A 14,265-nucleotide genomic window follows, 5' to 3' on the forward strand; every position below is an offset into this window, starting at 1 on the left:
GGATGTGATGTAAGAGGCAAAGTTCTCATTTTTTAAAAAATATATATCTAGTTGTTCTAGTGCCGTTGATTAAAGAGGTATTAGCATTTTTATTGCCATTATTTAGATTAAGAAATCAAGACTTGGAAAACCCAAGCATTTTGCCCCAGTCACATGACTGTCCAGTTGACTACAAAACCCATGTTCTTTTTCTCTCATCACAGAACTTTCTGTATCAATTGTAAACATGAGGGAACATCACCTGTTCCTTTCAGGCTGTCCCCTGCCTCCTATGCAGAGAAGAATAATGTACTCCTCCACTGTCTCACTGATCCCTTTCTCTCGCACGTGTGACATCCCTAACTCCTGTCACCTATTCTCTAAATCTGGACATGATGGTCTTTCAAAATTTATAGCATATTAAATGCAGTCCAGTGAAAGAAAAAAAGAGAAACACTAAAGACAGTGTCGCTCAAGAAAATGAGCATCTTTATGAGACAGATGAGGTTGGCAGACATTAACTAGACATTAAAAAATTTCCACAGATTTCATGTTTTAATGCAGAGAAACCCTGCATTAAAAGTCGAACCTGTCACATAAGCGGATCACTTGGCACCAGTGCAATCAAGAGAAATGCAAAGCTGGATTTTGAAAATGTATGGCAGCGCAGGTTGTAAGATGGTTGACCAGATAACCCAGAGTAAAACTTAGAAGTAAACAAAATTGAATGATTACCATAGAGAACTCATATTCTATTACAACTTACATTCTATTCCCATAAATTCTCTTACGGGACCCCTGAACAGATGTACTTGGTCTTCCTCTGGGAGAAACTTCCTAGGAAGGGCAGAGGACAGAGTAATCCAAGCAGCGGAAATGAAAGATGGTAAGGCTTGGGGTGTGGTGGCCAATCAATGTTCTGCTCTGTTCATTCCTTCAAAATGAGGTCTTCAGAGCCTAAGGGAGATAGAGGAGGGAGGCATCCCTATCCCTCAATTAGCAAATCTCTGTCTTGGTTGCAGCAGTGTCTTCTTAGTCTCTCGTTTGTATGAGATCACACAGACTGGGGAGGCCAAAGGTCATACCCTTTGCCAATTCAATGGCATTGTCCTGGCCAGCACTGCTTGACCATAAATTGCTTCCCACAGGCAGCTCTTGTATCCTGTCATACCCCTGATAAATATAGTTAATTTGTAAAACACTACACACATACACACACACACACACACAATAATACACACACACACACACACACACACACACACACCCTCATTTGGTGGTCATTATCTGTAAATTTTAATGTTCTTAGCTCTAAAGACTAATATTCATTATCGTTGTGGCCAAGTGATTCATTCGATTACACTTGCTAGTGAGGCTTCAACAAGCTTTCACATTTTAGCTGTGTTCTATAATGGATTTCTCATTTTTCATACAGCAATAGCCACTCCAGTCAAGAGTTCTAGGGCTCCGTTGAAAACGCTCCAGGGATGAAGATAAAGGTATTCAGGTCTCATTTCAGGAAGACAAAAGCCATTTCATTGTTTAAGAGCTTTCCATTTTCCACTTGGTTTCCCTGGTTACACTCAATATTTTGGGTTAATGGATGAGAAGGCTAGAGACTCCTGCAATACGCTGACCTTTTCAATCAATACATTTAGCTCCAGGCATTCGTACAATCAATTTTCTATGCCTACTCTTCAGTATCTTCTGCATATAAAACATCTGGCCATATTAGGTTAGAACCTTCTATTCTTCATCAATATACCAACCTTACTCACCAGCCTGCAAGGCATGGTTATATAAAACAATTATTTTAACCTTGCTGGCTTGAAATTTTATCAATAAATTCCAAATCTTCTAACATTTCAAATGTCTCTCTGTTCTTATAAAGCTACCTACAGAAAAATAATTTTTTAGGAAAATGTGGTCCAGGCAATATACCTATTCTTAGACAAGAAAGATTTTTCATTGTAGTCAAGATTGATTGACCTATGTATCAGATAGAATAGTGTAGGATAAAGCCTTATAAATTAATGACTAGCATGGATTTTTCCCTCATACCCACCCCTTTATTTCGGTATTTGAAATCATGTGTGCCAATACTATAGTTTATCATGATGGAAGTAGATTTTACATTCCTAGGTTTTAAACCTTGAATTTTCTCAGTGCATCATAAAAAGAGCAGTATGATTCACCTTGACTGTAAAGGGAATTGGGTATTTTGTTCTGGTAAAAAAAAAAAAAGTGCACAGGTTTGGAAATAGACAGTAGATATAGGTCTTAACCCTCCCTACTGCTTATAGCCTGAAAAATCTTGGATGAGCTACTTCAGAAACAATTCGCTTCAATTTACTTAATCCCTTAAACTAAAATGTTAATATCTGTAAAATAGTAACTTATTCTTAATACTGTGTGGAACACCTGAAGAGTATATCTTATAGAACATTAAAAAATTTAAATGAGAAATGTCTTCAAAACTTTGCAGATTGATCTTATTAGAACACCAGGTGGCAAGAATGGTGGTGAACAAAGCGAACTAGCTGTTACTAACACATTTCTAAGTAGGGATCAATGTGATGGTCCCTAGTTAGAAATACACATTCCATTGCGTGTTTACTAAATTCTTATGTCTGGCTTCCCAGGTGATTTAACGAGACATGAGCAAGATGAGAAAGTAATGATCCTTTGGAGACTCGAGATGTTTTAGAAACCACTGAAACATGTGTATAAAATGTAAGAAATCATCAGGTTTTAAAGGTAGGTGGCAATGTAGCAGGAAGAGCGTGGCTGGGCCCAGTCATGGAGGAACTGGAGGACTAGGAAGATAGAATGAAGACAGAGAGCCATTTTCTAAAATTACTCCATGAGAAAAGCATGAAATCACAGGGAAGGAATACATGTCCAGTTACAGGGACTAGAATGAGGTGGCAAAAGAAAACAGTCCCTGTACTCTCCTACTAGAGACTCGAATTTTCTAGAAGGTGGAGTAATGCTGGATGTATACTTGGATGCCGGTGATTCTAAGTTAAGTTTTGGGAGGCTATTAACAGCGAATATTTGTATGGAGTTTTTCGCCTCACCGACCAGGTGAAGTGGGCATTGTCTATCCATTTTATAAATGAGGCCATGGACTCAGAAAAGTTAATAGCTTTAAAAGTCACTCTGAGACTGCTTGTTGCCTGCATAATATCTATTCTTCCCTTCTTTAGTCAAAGGATCCTGATATTTTTCTGGGTGGTAACCGAATTAAAAGCGTATATTTCTCAGCTAGGTGTGGCCATATGACTGAGTTCTGACCAATCTAAAAGCTGTTGGGTGGCACTTCCAGAAAGTTTCCTAAAAAAAGGAATGAGATGTGCCTCTTTTTGCCTTCCTCCTTTTACCTTCCTGGCCCCTGGAATGTGGATGTGATGGCTGCAGCTGGAGCAGTCATCTTGTGACAGTGAGGATCAAAGCCATGTTATGTATGAAAATGGTAAAGCAGAGAGGACTCTGATTAGCCAGTGACTTTGTTAAGCCATCACACCCAACTGGACTGACCACCTCTGGACTGTTCAATACGAGAAGATAAACCCTGGGTGCTATCTTAAATTAATTGACCTAATCGTAAATGACACGGTCACATAGCTAGGACGTCTAGAGCTAGGGCTTTAAAGTATTCAAAACATCTGACTTTTGTTCTTTCCAATCTATACTAGTACCCAGGCAGATCTTTTAAAGACAGTGTTTAAATGGGGGAATGATCAAGATTTAATACCAAATAGTTTCTTAAATATTTTTTGGGAAGCGTAGATGCTACTGGTCTTATAAAAGTCCTATGGTAGAAAATAATTTTATTTTTCAGTTTTTCATTTGGAGATTTAAAAGGGTTCAGACTTTCTCTCCCCTGGTTGAATATTTAAATAATTTCCTCTTCTTGTCTGCTTGTAAGTCTTGTTGGAATCTTGCTCAGGTTGCTGCCATGCATGGGTTGTGTGAAATATAAGAATGCATGAGGCCATTGTGGTCTTCTCACCCAGCCAACTAGCACATAATTCACAGCATTCCAGTAAAGGTGGAGTCTGTCTGGCCTCCAAATCCTGACCCCTGAGTCATTTCCAGCAACTGTGAGAGCCCAATGCTGCTGCATGCATTTGTGCCATATGTTTATCCTTTCTAGACATAAATATTAAATCGTCCATGCCTGTGGTGCCTGTGGTCTCTGAACTCTACTTTTAGAATAGGGTTGGGGGTGTCAAGTTCACAGGCTTGAGACGTTGCCATGATGGCAGTTTGCTTCTCTCCAGGCCCTTGTTTAATCCTTTATTCCTTTTTTCTTTCTTTCTTTTCTTTTTTTTTTTTTTGATCACAGGGCATTCATTTACACATTCTTGGATGCTGAAAAGGTTCTGGGCAGTCAATCTGAGCCACAAGGTACAAATCACTAGTCACCTCTTCCCTTCACAGTAGGAAATTCTTGAGTGACTCTAGGTTATCTGCAATATGAATGCAGGAGGTTAATAAGAATGGCTGGTAATTTTATGCTGTACTATCTTCTCTCATCTTTTTGTCAGCCTGTTTACTTCCTTTGTCATGTCTGTACAAGCCATAGCCATATGTGTCATTAACACTTTAATTTCAACACACTTCCAGGAATATTCAGTGAATGTTTCAATCTACAGTTTTATAAGACTGTTTTTTTCCTGTATACATATACATATCCATAAACATAACTATTCTTTAATATCGATCTGCACTGATACATTTGTAGCTCATGGGATCTAATAAGGATTATGCAAGTTTTTGCCGATTTATTTTTTGTCTCCGAAGGTTAGATAAAAGGGAAGTTTTTTATTTTCTGATGTCCCCTTTAAAAATTCAATTCTTTTTTTTTCTTTGCAACTTAAATGCCATATCTATTACAATCTTTGTTTCATGTAATAGTCTTTCTCATAGATACTTGAAACAATTTTCAGAAAGTAAAATAAAAGTTTCCTGCAAGGAGTAAAGATGAGAGATTGTATAAGCAGACATTTCTGGTTATTAACGTTAGTTGCTTTCTTGAAAAAAAACTCTCGTTGGGTACATGTTTTGAATTGCAGACATCGAGTTGGATGGAGATACCAGATTCACTGAAGAAGGAAGCTAAAGGTTGAATTTAGCCTAGCTGAGGTTTCTACCACAAGCTCTTGGATTTGAGCACTTTGTCTCACCAGGTATAGAGGCTCATTTAATTTCTTAAATGATGACTTTCACTGCTTGGATATAATTCACATGGGTTTCACTATTTTAATAAGCTAGTTAGTATGCACCTTGGTTTTTTTACAAGTTCAGTGAAAAGAAACCATTAACCATCATATTTTTATCAACCAATGAAATTTTCTGAGCAAATGAGTTATAACAATTGCTCTATAATTTATGAAATATGAGTGGGCTGTTGAGAGAGATGCTCTTTGGTTGATAGACTGTTTATTGCGCTAGCTGTTTAAGGCTGCTATTCTGAAAATATATCTATTGCTGAAAGTAGTACACTGAAGTGAGGGAACAAACTGTACATTAGAAGGCACTAGAATTATGAATGTCAGTCTGCAATGGAAAACGTATAATCCAGAAACATGCTCGTTGGGAGGACAGACAAAGCATGAAGTCATAGGAAGGAAGGGCAGAGATAGCGAGAGTCATTAACAAGAGCTTCTGAACGCTCTGTTGAACAACGCTGAGCCCTTTCACCAATCAATTTCACATCATCTTAACCTTCCAACGGGGAGGCCCATGGGCATTTTGAGAAAAATACAAAATTTGCATTCATTGTTTTCAAAATTACTATTCCCCTCGTTCTTCGTTATCACTTCCTGGCCATTTTCCTCTGTATTCTCATTTTAAAAAAATGAAACGTCTTTCCAGTTCATGACACTGTTCCCCTGTAACACTTTCTGTCTCTCCTGCTGACCTAATGACTCCCCAACATTCATGGGAAACTTTTGCCACTTGCTCACAGCCTTCGTCTCTACTCTCGAACATGGCGTCATCCTGGGAGGCTTCAACATAATAATGGATGTACTGTTTTGGAGACCGCCTTCTGCTCTTCACCCTCCTAACTTCCTTCGGAGAAAACACCTCTTCCAACACTCTCGCTCCTTATGGTTACTGTGACTGGCAGCATTTATTATTGTCACAGTCTTACATTTACTTGTATGTCACTTGATTTTCTGGCTTCCCCACTAAAGTCAGCTTCGTGGAGGAAGGGACCATATTTATGTTTGTCTTTTCACCATTTGGTCCCTGACACCCATCACAGTGTGTGGTATGTGATGTGTGCTCAATAATAGTTGACCAAATGAGTGAATTCTTCATCACAAAGCATGATGCTAATATAGAGACATCTTGACAGTCCAGACTAATGGGAAGAATGAATATATAACAATACAGTATAGATTTGTACTTTTAATTTTAAAATAAGCAATTTGTCTTGGGATCTGTAACATAATAATGTTCTAGTACACTCAGTGTGAGCGCTGGGTAAAATGGTCCTTTTCTGTTTTCTTCAAAGTTCCCTTTCCTTCGAGGACATGGGCCTAGACATTTCTCTAGTCTATCAACATCTGCTCTGAGAGCAGGGTGTGGCATCAGTTACTGAAACCTCAGGGTGCACTTCACTCAGTCTTCCATCTTGCGTAGCTGTTTCCATTTAAATCTTTCTTGTTTAGAAAACGCAGATTTTTAAGACCCATGGAGGAGTCCATGTGGAGAAGAACTGAGGCTTCAGACTACCAGCCATGTGAGTGAGCCATCTTGGAAAACTAAACAGGTAAGTACTTTTGCTGGGTGTGTATACTAATCATGTGTTTCTGATGCTTGGACATCTTGGGGCCTTGCTGACCATAGAGCAGCTACCACTTGCAGAGTCAGCCAATTCATAGAGACAGTAAAAGGCTTGCTTGCAAATGCGCCTTTCGTATGCAAACTAACCAATTCACAGCCCACACCCCCAACTGCCTCTTTTATGAACCTCTTATACTTAGAGCCATTAATCCTTTAGCCTCTAAACATCCCAGGGCCAAGTACTAGACAACTAGAGACAGCCCTACACCCAGAGCCCATTGAAATGATTCATATTAGCCAATCCTAAATCTGCCTACCCTGCCTCTACCTTTTCTTCCAATGGTAACCAAAATGAAGCCACTTGCTCTTGTTTTCCCCTCTCTCTGGCTGCCTCCTGACCAACCCCAGTGCTTCCTCATGTGGCCCTGAGTGGTGTGACATGCATCCTCCTCTTGGAACCTATAACAAACTGCCTTTTCAGTGTTAATCATCTCCTGATCTGTTGGCCTCTCCATACATAAATGATAATAAAAACCTACATTTTATTCTTCTTTCTCAGGATTGCTTTGGATATTTGGGGTCCTCGTAGTTCCATACAAATTTTACTATTGTTTTTTCTATTTCTGTGAAAAATATCATTGGAATCTCAATAGAGATTGCACTGAGTCTATAGATGGTTTGAGGGAGTATGGACATTTTAACAATATTAATTCTTCCAATCCATGAGCACGATATGCCTTTCATTTATTTGTATCTTCTTCAATTTCTCTCATCATTGTCTTAGTTTGCATTGTATAGATCTCTCACTTCATTGGTTAAATTTATTCCTAAGTATTTCATTGTTTTTGAAACTATTGTAGTTGTGATTGTTTTATTTATTTCTTTTTCACATAATTTATTGTTAGTGTTTGGAAACAACATGACTGATTTTCATATGTCAATTTTGGATTATGTCAATGTAGGATTACAACTTTACTGAATTTGATTAGATCTGTTTTTTGATAGTCTTTAGGATTTTTTATATATGTCATCTACAAATAGTGTAAGTTTGTGTTTTTTCAAAATAAAATAGATTTTTTTTAAAAAGATAATGCCAATTGTGCAAATTGAAGAGTTTTATATAACTGCGTAGCTTGAGAGGTCCTAGTAGAAATTGAAGTAGAAGAAGAATCTGAGGATCTTTCTGTAAGAAAGCCATCCTCGGCCTTACCCGATTGTTCTCTGGGACATCCCTGAGTTACTTCATTTCTTCATTCTTTATGTCCAACAGTTTAAAACAATCTGTGAAATCTTTTATTAATTTTTTATGCCTGCAGCACCTGGTCTTCCTAGGTGGTCTCCCATCAAGTACTAACCAGGCCCGACCCTGCTTGGCTTCCGAGATCAGGCACATTCAGGGTGGCATGGCCATAGACAACAATCTGTGAGTTCTTAAGATCTTGAGTCACAGTAGCCACATGGGCCTCCTCTTTTCAGAGGCTCCTGAATATGACTTGAGTCTGTGCAGTCCTGGTGCCCAAACATTTTTGTGTCTACTTCAGAGTGAACTTTTCATTCAAAGTACTATCAGGGGGACCGTGGGCAATCCTTGCACTACTAAACAGGTTATGTAGTAGTTTTGAGTGCCTGTTTACTAATAAGTATTTGTGGATTTGATGGAGATCGGTCTGTCACCTTAGTAAGCCTCTGGGGAATGAGACTGGAGGAAGAAGTCTGACAGCTCAAAATGCCAGGTGTAAGATTAATGATACCACAAGGAAACATGTTGATAAATCCATCACATAGAACAAAGCAGTTGAAATGGGCTCTTAAGACAGTCAATGTCATGGGAGAAAAAGTGGGGAAGACTGTTACATATTTTAAAAAGCTAGCCAAAGCAATCTTGAGAAAGAAGAACGAAGCTGGAAGCATCACATTTCCTAATTTCAAACAATACCACAAGGCTATAGTAATCAAAACAATATGGTGTTGGCATAAAAACAGACACACAGATCAATGGAAAAGAATAGAGAGCCCAGAAATGAATCCACACATATATGGTCAATTAATTTATGACAAAGGAGCCAAGAAGATACAATGGGGAAAGGACAGTCTCTTCAATAAATGGTATTGGGGAAATTGGACAGCCATATATAAAAGAATGAAACTGGACCACTATCTTACACCACACACAAAAATTAACTCAAAATGCAATAAAGAATTAAATGTAAGACCTGAGACCATAAAACTCCTAGAAGAAAACATAGGAGTAAAGTCTGTGACATAGGACTTGGTGATGATGTTTTCTTAATCTGATACAAAAAGCAAAAGCAACAAAAGCAAAAATAAACAAGTGGGACTACATCAAAATAAAAAGCTTCTGTGCAGCTAAGGAAACCAACAACATGAAAAGGTAACCTATGGACTGGGTGAAAAAAATTGCAAATTATATATCTGATAAGGGGAAATTCTTTATATAAAAAAAATATAAAGAATTCATGTTACTCAATAGCAAAGAAACAATTTGATTAAAAAATGGGCAGGAGATCTGAATAGACATTTTTCCAAAGAAGAATACAGATGGCCAACCTGAAAAGATGCTCAACATCATTAATTGTCAGGTAAGTGCAAATCAAAACCACAATGAGATGTTACCTTACACTCGTGAGAATGGCTATTATCAAACAAACAAGAAATAACAAATGTTGGTGAGAATATGAAGAAAAGGGAACCCTTGCACACTGCTGGTGGGAATGTAAATTGGTGCAGCCACTATGGAAAACAGTATGGAAGTGACTCAAAAACATAAATAGAACTACCAATGATCTGAAAATTCTACTTCTGGGTACTTATCCAAATGAAAACCCTAACTCAAAAAGATATCTGCACCCCCATGTTCATTGCAGTATTATTTACAATAGCCAAGACATGGAAGCAACCTAAATGCCCATCAATGGAATATTATTCAGCCATAAAAAGAATGAAATCCTGCCATTTGCAACAACATGGATGGACCTCAAAGGAATTATGCTAACTGAAGTAAGGCAGACAGAGAAGACAAATACCATATGATCTGTCTTATATGCAAAATCTAAACAAACAAACAAACAAGCTCACAGTTACAGAGAAAAGATTCTAAGAGGAGGTGATGGTGGGGGACATGGAAGAAACAGGTTAACTTTTTTTAGTTTAAATAAATCGAATAAAAATTTTAAAAAACAAACGAACAAAAGACTAAAGGGACATCATGTCCAAATGATTCTCTGAACTATAATTGGATTCTGTGAACCATGACTGAATTCTGGATTAAAAAATAAAAGTAGCTGTGTAATCCCAAAATGGAAAAAATTTTAACTTGTTATTTTGCAACTTTTCTAAGCTACAATACTACAAAAAATTACCATATAAATCTGGAGATTTATATGGTACTTTACATTTCACCACATTAATTTTTTCCTTCACACACATATACATGTATATATAAACATACATATACATGAATGTTTGTGTGTGTATATATTTTTTCCTGAACCATTTCAAAGTTTGTTGCATGCAGGATGCTCCTTTCCTTTAAATATTTCAGTGAAAATTTCTAAAACTAAGGAACTTCTCTTATTTAACCACGCTATAATCATTAAAGTCAAGCAATCTACATGGATACTGTACTCATATCTAATCTATAGACCTTATTCAAATTTTGCCAATTGTCCCAATAATGTCGTTTATAGCAAAAGGCAATTCCAGATTAGTACGCATTTAGTTAGTTGTCCCATCTCTTTAATTTCGTTTAATCCTAAACAACTCCTCTGTCTTTCTTGGTCTTTCAGTCTTTCACAACCTTGACATTTGTGAAGAATACAGGCCAATTATTCTGTAGTATTCTTGAGTTTCAATTTGTCTATTTTCTCATGCTTTGATTCAGGTTATAGATTTTTAGCAGGAAGAACACAGAGGTGCAGCATATCATGGGTCAGTTCGCCTCAATACTAGTAATGTTAAATCTGATTATTTCATTAAAGTGCTGTATGACAGATTTCTCTGTTATAAAGTTACTGTTTTTCCCATAGCAATTAAATATCTTGTAGGAGGAAATGTTGAGACTTTGTAAACATCCTACTACTCCTTGTGGTAGGCAGAAAGACCTCCAAACATGTCCATGTACGAATCCTACAACCTCTGATTATATTAGGTTACATGGCAAAGGGGTATTAAAGTTACAGATAGAATTCAGATTGCTAATCAGCTGATATTAAAATAAGGAAATTGTCATGAATTATTCTGGTGGGCCGTATGTAATCACAAGGGTCCTTAAAAGTAGAAGAGGGAGGAAGAAAAATCAGAGTCAGAGAAGAAGATGTAATGACAGAACCAAGGTTGGAGTGATACTGTGTGAGAAGAACTGGACCTACCATTTCTGGCTTTAAAGATGGAAGAAGGGGACCACAAGTCAAGGAACACAAGTGGCTCCTTGTTTTAAAATGTAGGTTTTATCATGATCCAGGTATGATGAGGCCGACAGATCAAGAGATGATTGCCACTGAAAAGAGTTCGTTTTCCTCACAGATCTCAAGAGGACTGGGCATGCCAAACCATAGTGGGGGAAGGGGAGACACGGGACACACCAGGGCGATTTAGGAGGCAGAGGGAGTGAGGGGAAAACTTGAGCAAGAGCCTTTGTTGTAGTTTCTATGGGAAGGAACACATGAGGCAGCGTAAACAGGTTTAAGATTGACCAATATGAGTCATTCCAAGGAGCTCTGGGTGTGGGGCTGTCTCCAGCTGTCTAGTATGCCTAGTACTTGCACTGGGGTAAGTGGCTGAGAATGTAAGAGCCCATAGGGAGGTGATTGGGGTGTAGGCTCTGGATTGGTTGATTTGCACATGAAAGGCCCATTAGCAGGTACTTAGGTTACTATGCTAGGAATCTGCTAGTCCTGAGAGGGACAGTTTCTCAGGGTGAGCTAGGCCCCAAGATGTCAGAGCATCAAAAATACAGAAAATAAAAAAGCATTACCTCTAGAAGCTGGAAATAGCAAAGAAAAGGCTTCTTCTCTAGAGCTTCGAAAAGGAACACAGACTTGCGGACACTATGCTGTTAGTCCCGTGAGATCTGCCTTGGACTTCTAATTTACAGAACTGCAAAATACTAAAGTTGTGTTGTTTTAAGCCACAAAATTTGTGGTAATTTGTTACAGCAGCAATTGAAAATGAACACACTCCTCAACCATTTGTCCACTGATTTTAGTATTCATGGATGATGCTTGCCTAAATCAATTATTATTTTAATGATTTTTCTCATTTCATTGTTCTTTCTACTTAATTGTTGGCTTTCTGTTATTAGGACAAGCCTGTTCTGCCCTCCTCTTCCATTTATTTATATTGATATGGACTCATGGTTTCTTATTTTGCTCAATGGATTATAATCCTTTATTTTCATTATTTCGATGCTCAAATTTTTCCTGATTTTTGTCAATAGAGCACCTTCAAGTTGGCTTCTGTGTCTTTTTAGGATGTCCATGGGGGAAAACTTGCCTCTGAAGATCATACGGTGAAATTATTAATTTTCTCAAGTATGATAACAGTATTAAAGTTATGTAGGAGAAATGTCCTCTGTTCTTGGAAGATGTATTTAGGGGCGAAGTGTCATGATATTTGCCACTTACTTTCAAATGGGTCAGCAACAAAAGAACGGCAATATTTTTGCATAATTTCTATATCTATATCTATATCTATATAACTATCTATATATAGAGAGAAATAAATATGTCAAAAGGTCAAAATGATCAAATTTAGGCGGAGAATATACAAATATTTAGTGTGCTATTCTTTCAATCTTTCTGCATGCTTAAAAATTTTTACAATAGAATTTTAGAGAAAAATAACAGAGAAATAGCTTTAAAAAATAGTTGATCCACTTTCCTTAGAACATGATTGTGTGTATGGCATACACTTAAAGCTTCAATGTCTTTCCCTCAGGTCCAGGGCACAAGAAGATTAATTTTTTTCTTCCCCTATCGAAGATTAATTTTTTTAGTGAACATTTCTATGTGTCAGCTTAAATCTGTCCTCTGCAATTCAATTAAATGAAAAGTTTGCCCATAAAGTACCTGAAAGCAATGACCTCATTAAAATATGTAAACTCTGCTTCTTGGATCTCATTTACACATTTTTATTTGTTCTTACAAAGTTATTTTATAATCCAACCCATCTCAATCGCCATAAGTTTTAGATTAATAATGACCCATAAAGGGAGTTTTAATATGTAGAGTTTGTAGAAATGTACAGTCCAATGAAAACCTAACCAAAGGGGAACGAAAAAGCAATGCAAAGCTTCTTATACTATTTCATGTTTTCTCTAATGTTTTAGAGCCTTTTATACATGACCAGGCTTATGCATTTATGATCACTGATATTTGGCAGGTATAGAGCTGGTATGGGGTGCTACAAGAAAGCTGAAGGGTGAGCCACCCAAGCAGTGGCCTTGTGGTAGTTTCAAAGTATGTCCACAAATTCTTTAAAACTCTTCTCCTTCAAAAGGTAGAGACCAATTCCTCTTCCCTTGAGTGTAGGCTGGACTTAATGACACTTCTAAAGAAAGACTATGACAGAAGAGACATGTGACTTCTGAGACTAAACAGTCTTAGCATGGAGGCTTCCTCCTTGCTATCTCTCATTGCTTAGCTATTGTATCATCAGGACACTCAAGCAGCCCTATAAAGGGTCCACGTGGTGAAGAACTGAGGCCTCCTGCCAACAGCTATGTGAGCGTGCCATCTTGAAAGTGCATCTACTAATTCCAGTTGAGCCTTCAGATGACTGCAATCACAGCCAACATCTTGACTACAACCTCATGAGACCTTGAGCCAGAACCACCTGGATTCCCAATCCTTGGAAACTGTAAGCTAATAAATGTTTATTATTTTGAGCCACAACATTTTGGGGTAATTTGTTACAAAGCAATATATAACTAATATAGGCCCTCACAGGGTCATTATTTGAGTCCAGTCATGATTCAGGGTCTGGGAATTTTTCTCCTCTCATCCACCTATCCAACAGGCATCATACAAAGAAAAGGCACTAAAGAGACTTGCCTGAACTCTTGGTATTGGTGGTGTAACATATGATTCTTTACTTCTTTTCTGTTGAGTCTAAGGGGTTTTTGCTAAAGCAATTTTTCATCTGGGGCAAAGCACCTCTTAGCTAGTATATTTCCTAGTGGCAGAAAGTCCCTTAGGTAATTCATAAACCCAGAATCTCCAGCTCACTTAATAAAAAAATGCATTTAATCCTGCAACAATCCAGTGATATAGGTACTAGTCGCCTGATCTCCAAGCTGAGAGGATGAATATATTATGCTTTAGGAATGTACCCAAATTTGGAAGAATATTAAACGTCTTGAGAGTTTCTCTCATAGATATCCAATGACTTTGGCGTTGCAGAAAACAAAGAAGGCGAGGCATAAAGAAGGGGACAGATATACGCACTGAGGCAGACAGAAAGTACTCT

The 14,265-nt window shown here is 37.7% G+C and overlaps 1 long non-coding RNA gene and 1 pseudogene across 2 annotated transcripts; one reads left to right on the top strand and one right to left on the bottom strand.

Annotated features, from left to right (window-relative positions):
- The first annotated feature begins 4,373 nt into the window (after positions 1-4,373).
- Positions 4,374-13,639, top strand: LOC120610974 (uncharacterized). Of its 2 annotated transcripts, none has more exons than XR_005655044.1 (3): positions 4,374-5,174; positions 6,666-6,766; positions 13,441-13,639. It is a non-coding gene; the product is annotated as an uncharacterized LOC120610974 (long non-coding RNA). The 2 variants fall into 2 exon arrangements; XR_005655045.1 differs by having other exon boundaries at positions 13,456-13,639.
- LOC120612003 (uncharacterized) lies at positions 8,088-8,195 on the bottom strand (annotated as a pseudogene).
- Positions 13,640-14,265: the final 626 nt, after the last annotated feature.

This window comes from Pteropus medius, unplaced genomic scaffold (genome assembly GCF_902729225.1).
Source record: "Pteropus medius unplaced genomic scaffold, Ma_sr-lr_union100, whole genome shotgun sequence".
Lineage (NCBI taxonomy): Eukaryota > Metazoa > Chordata > Mammalia > Chiroptera > Pteropodidae > Pteropus > Pteropus medius.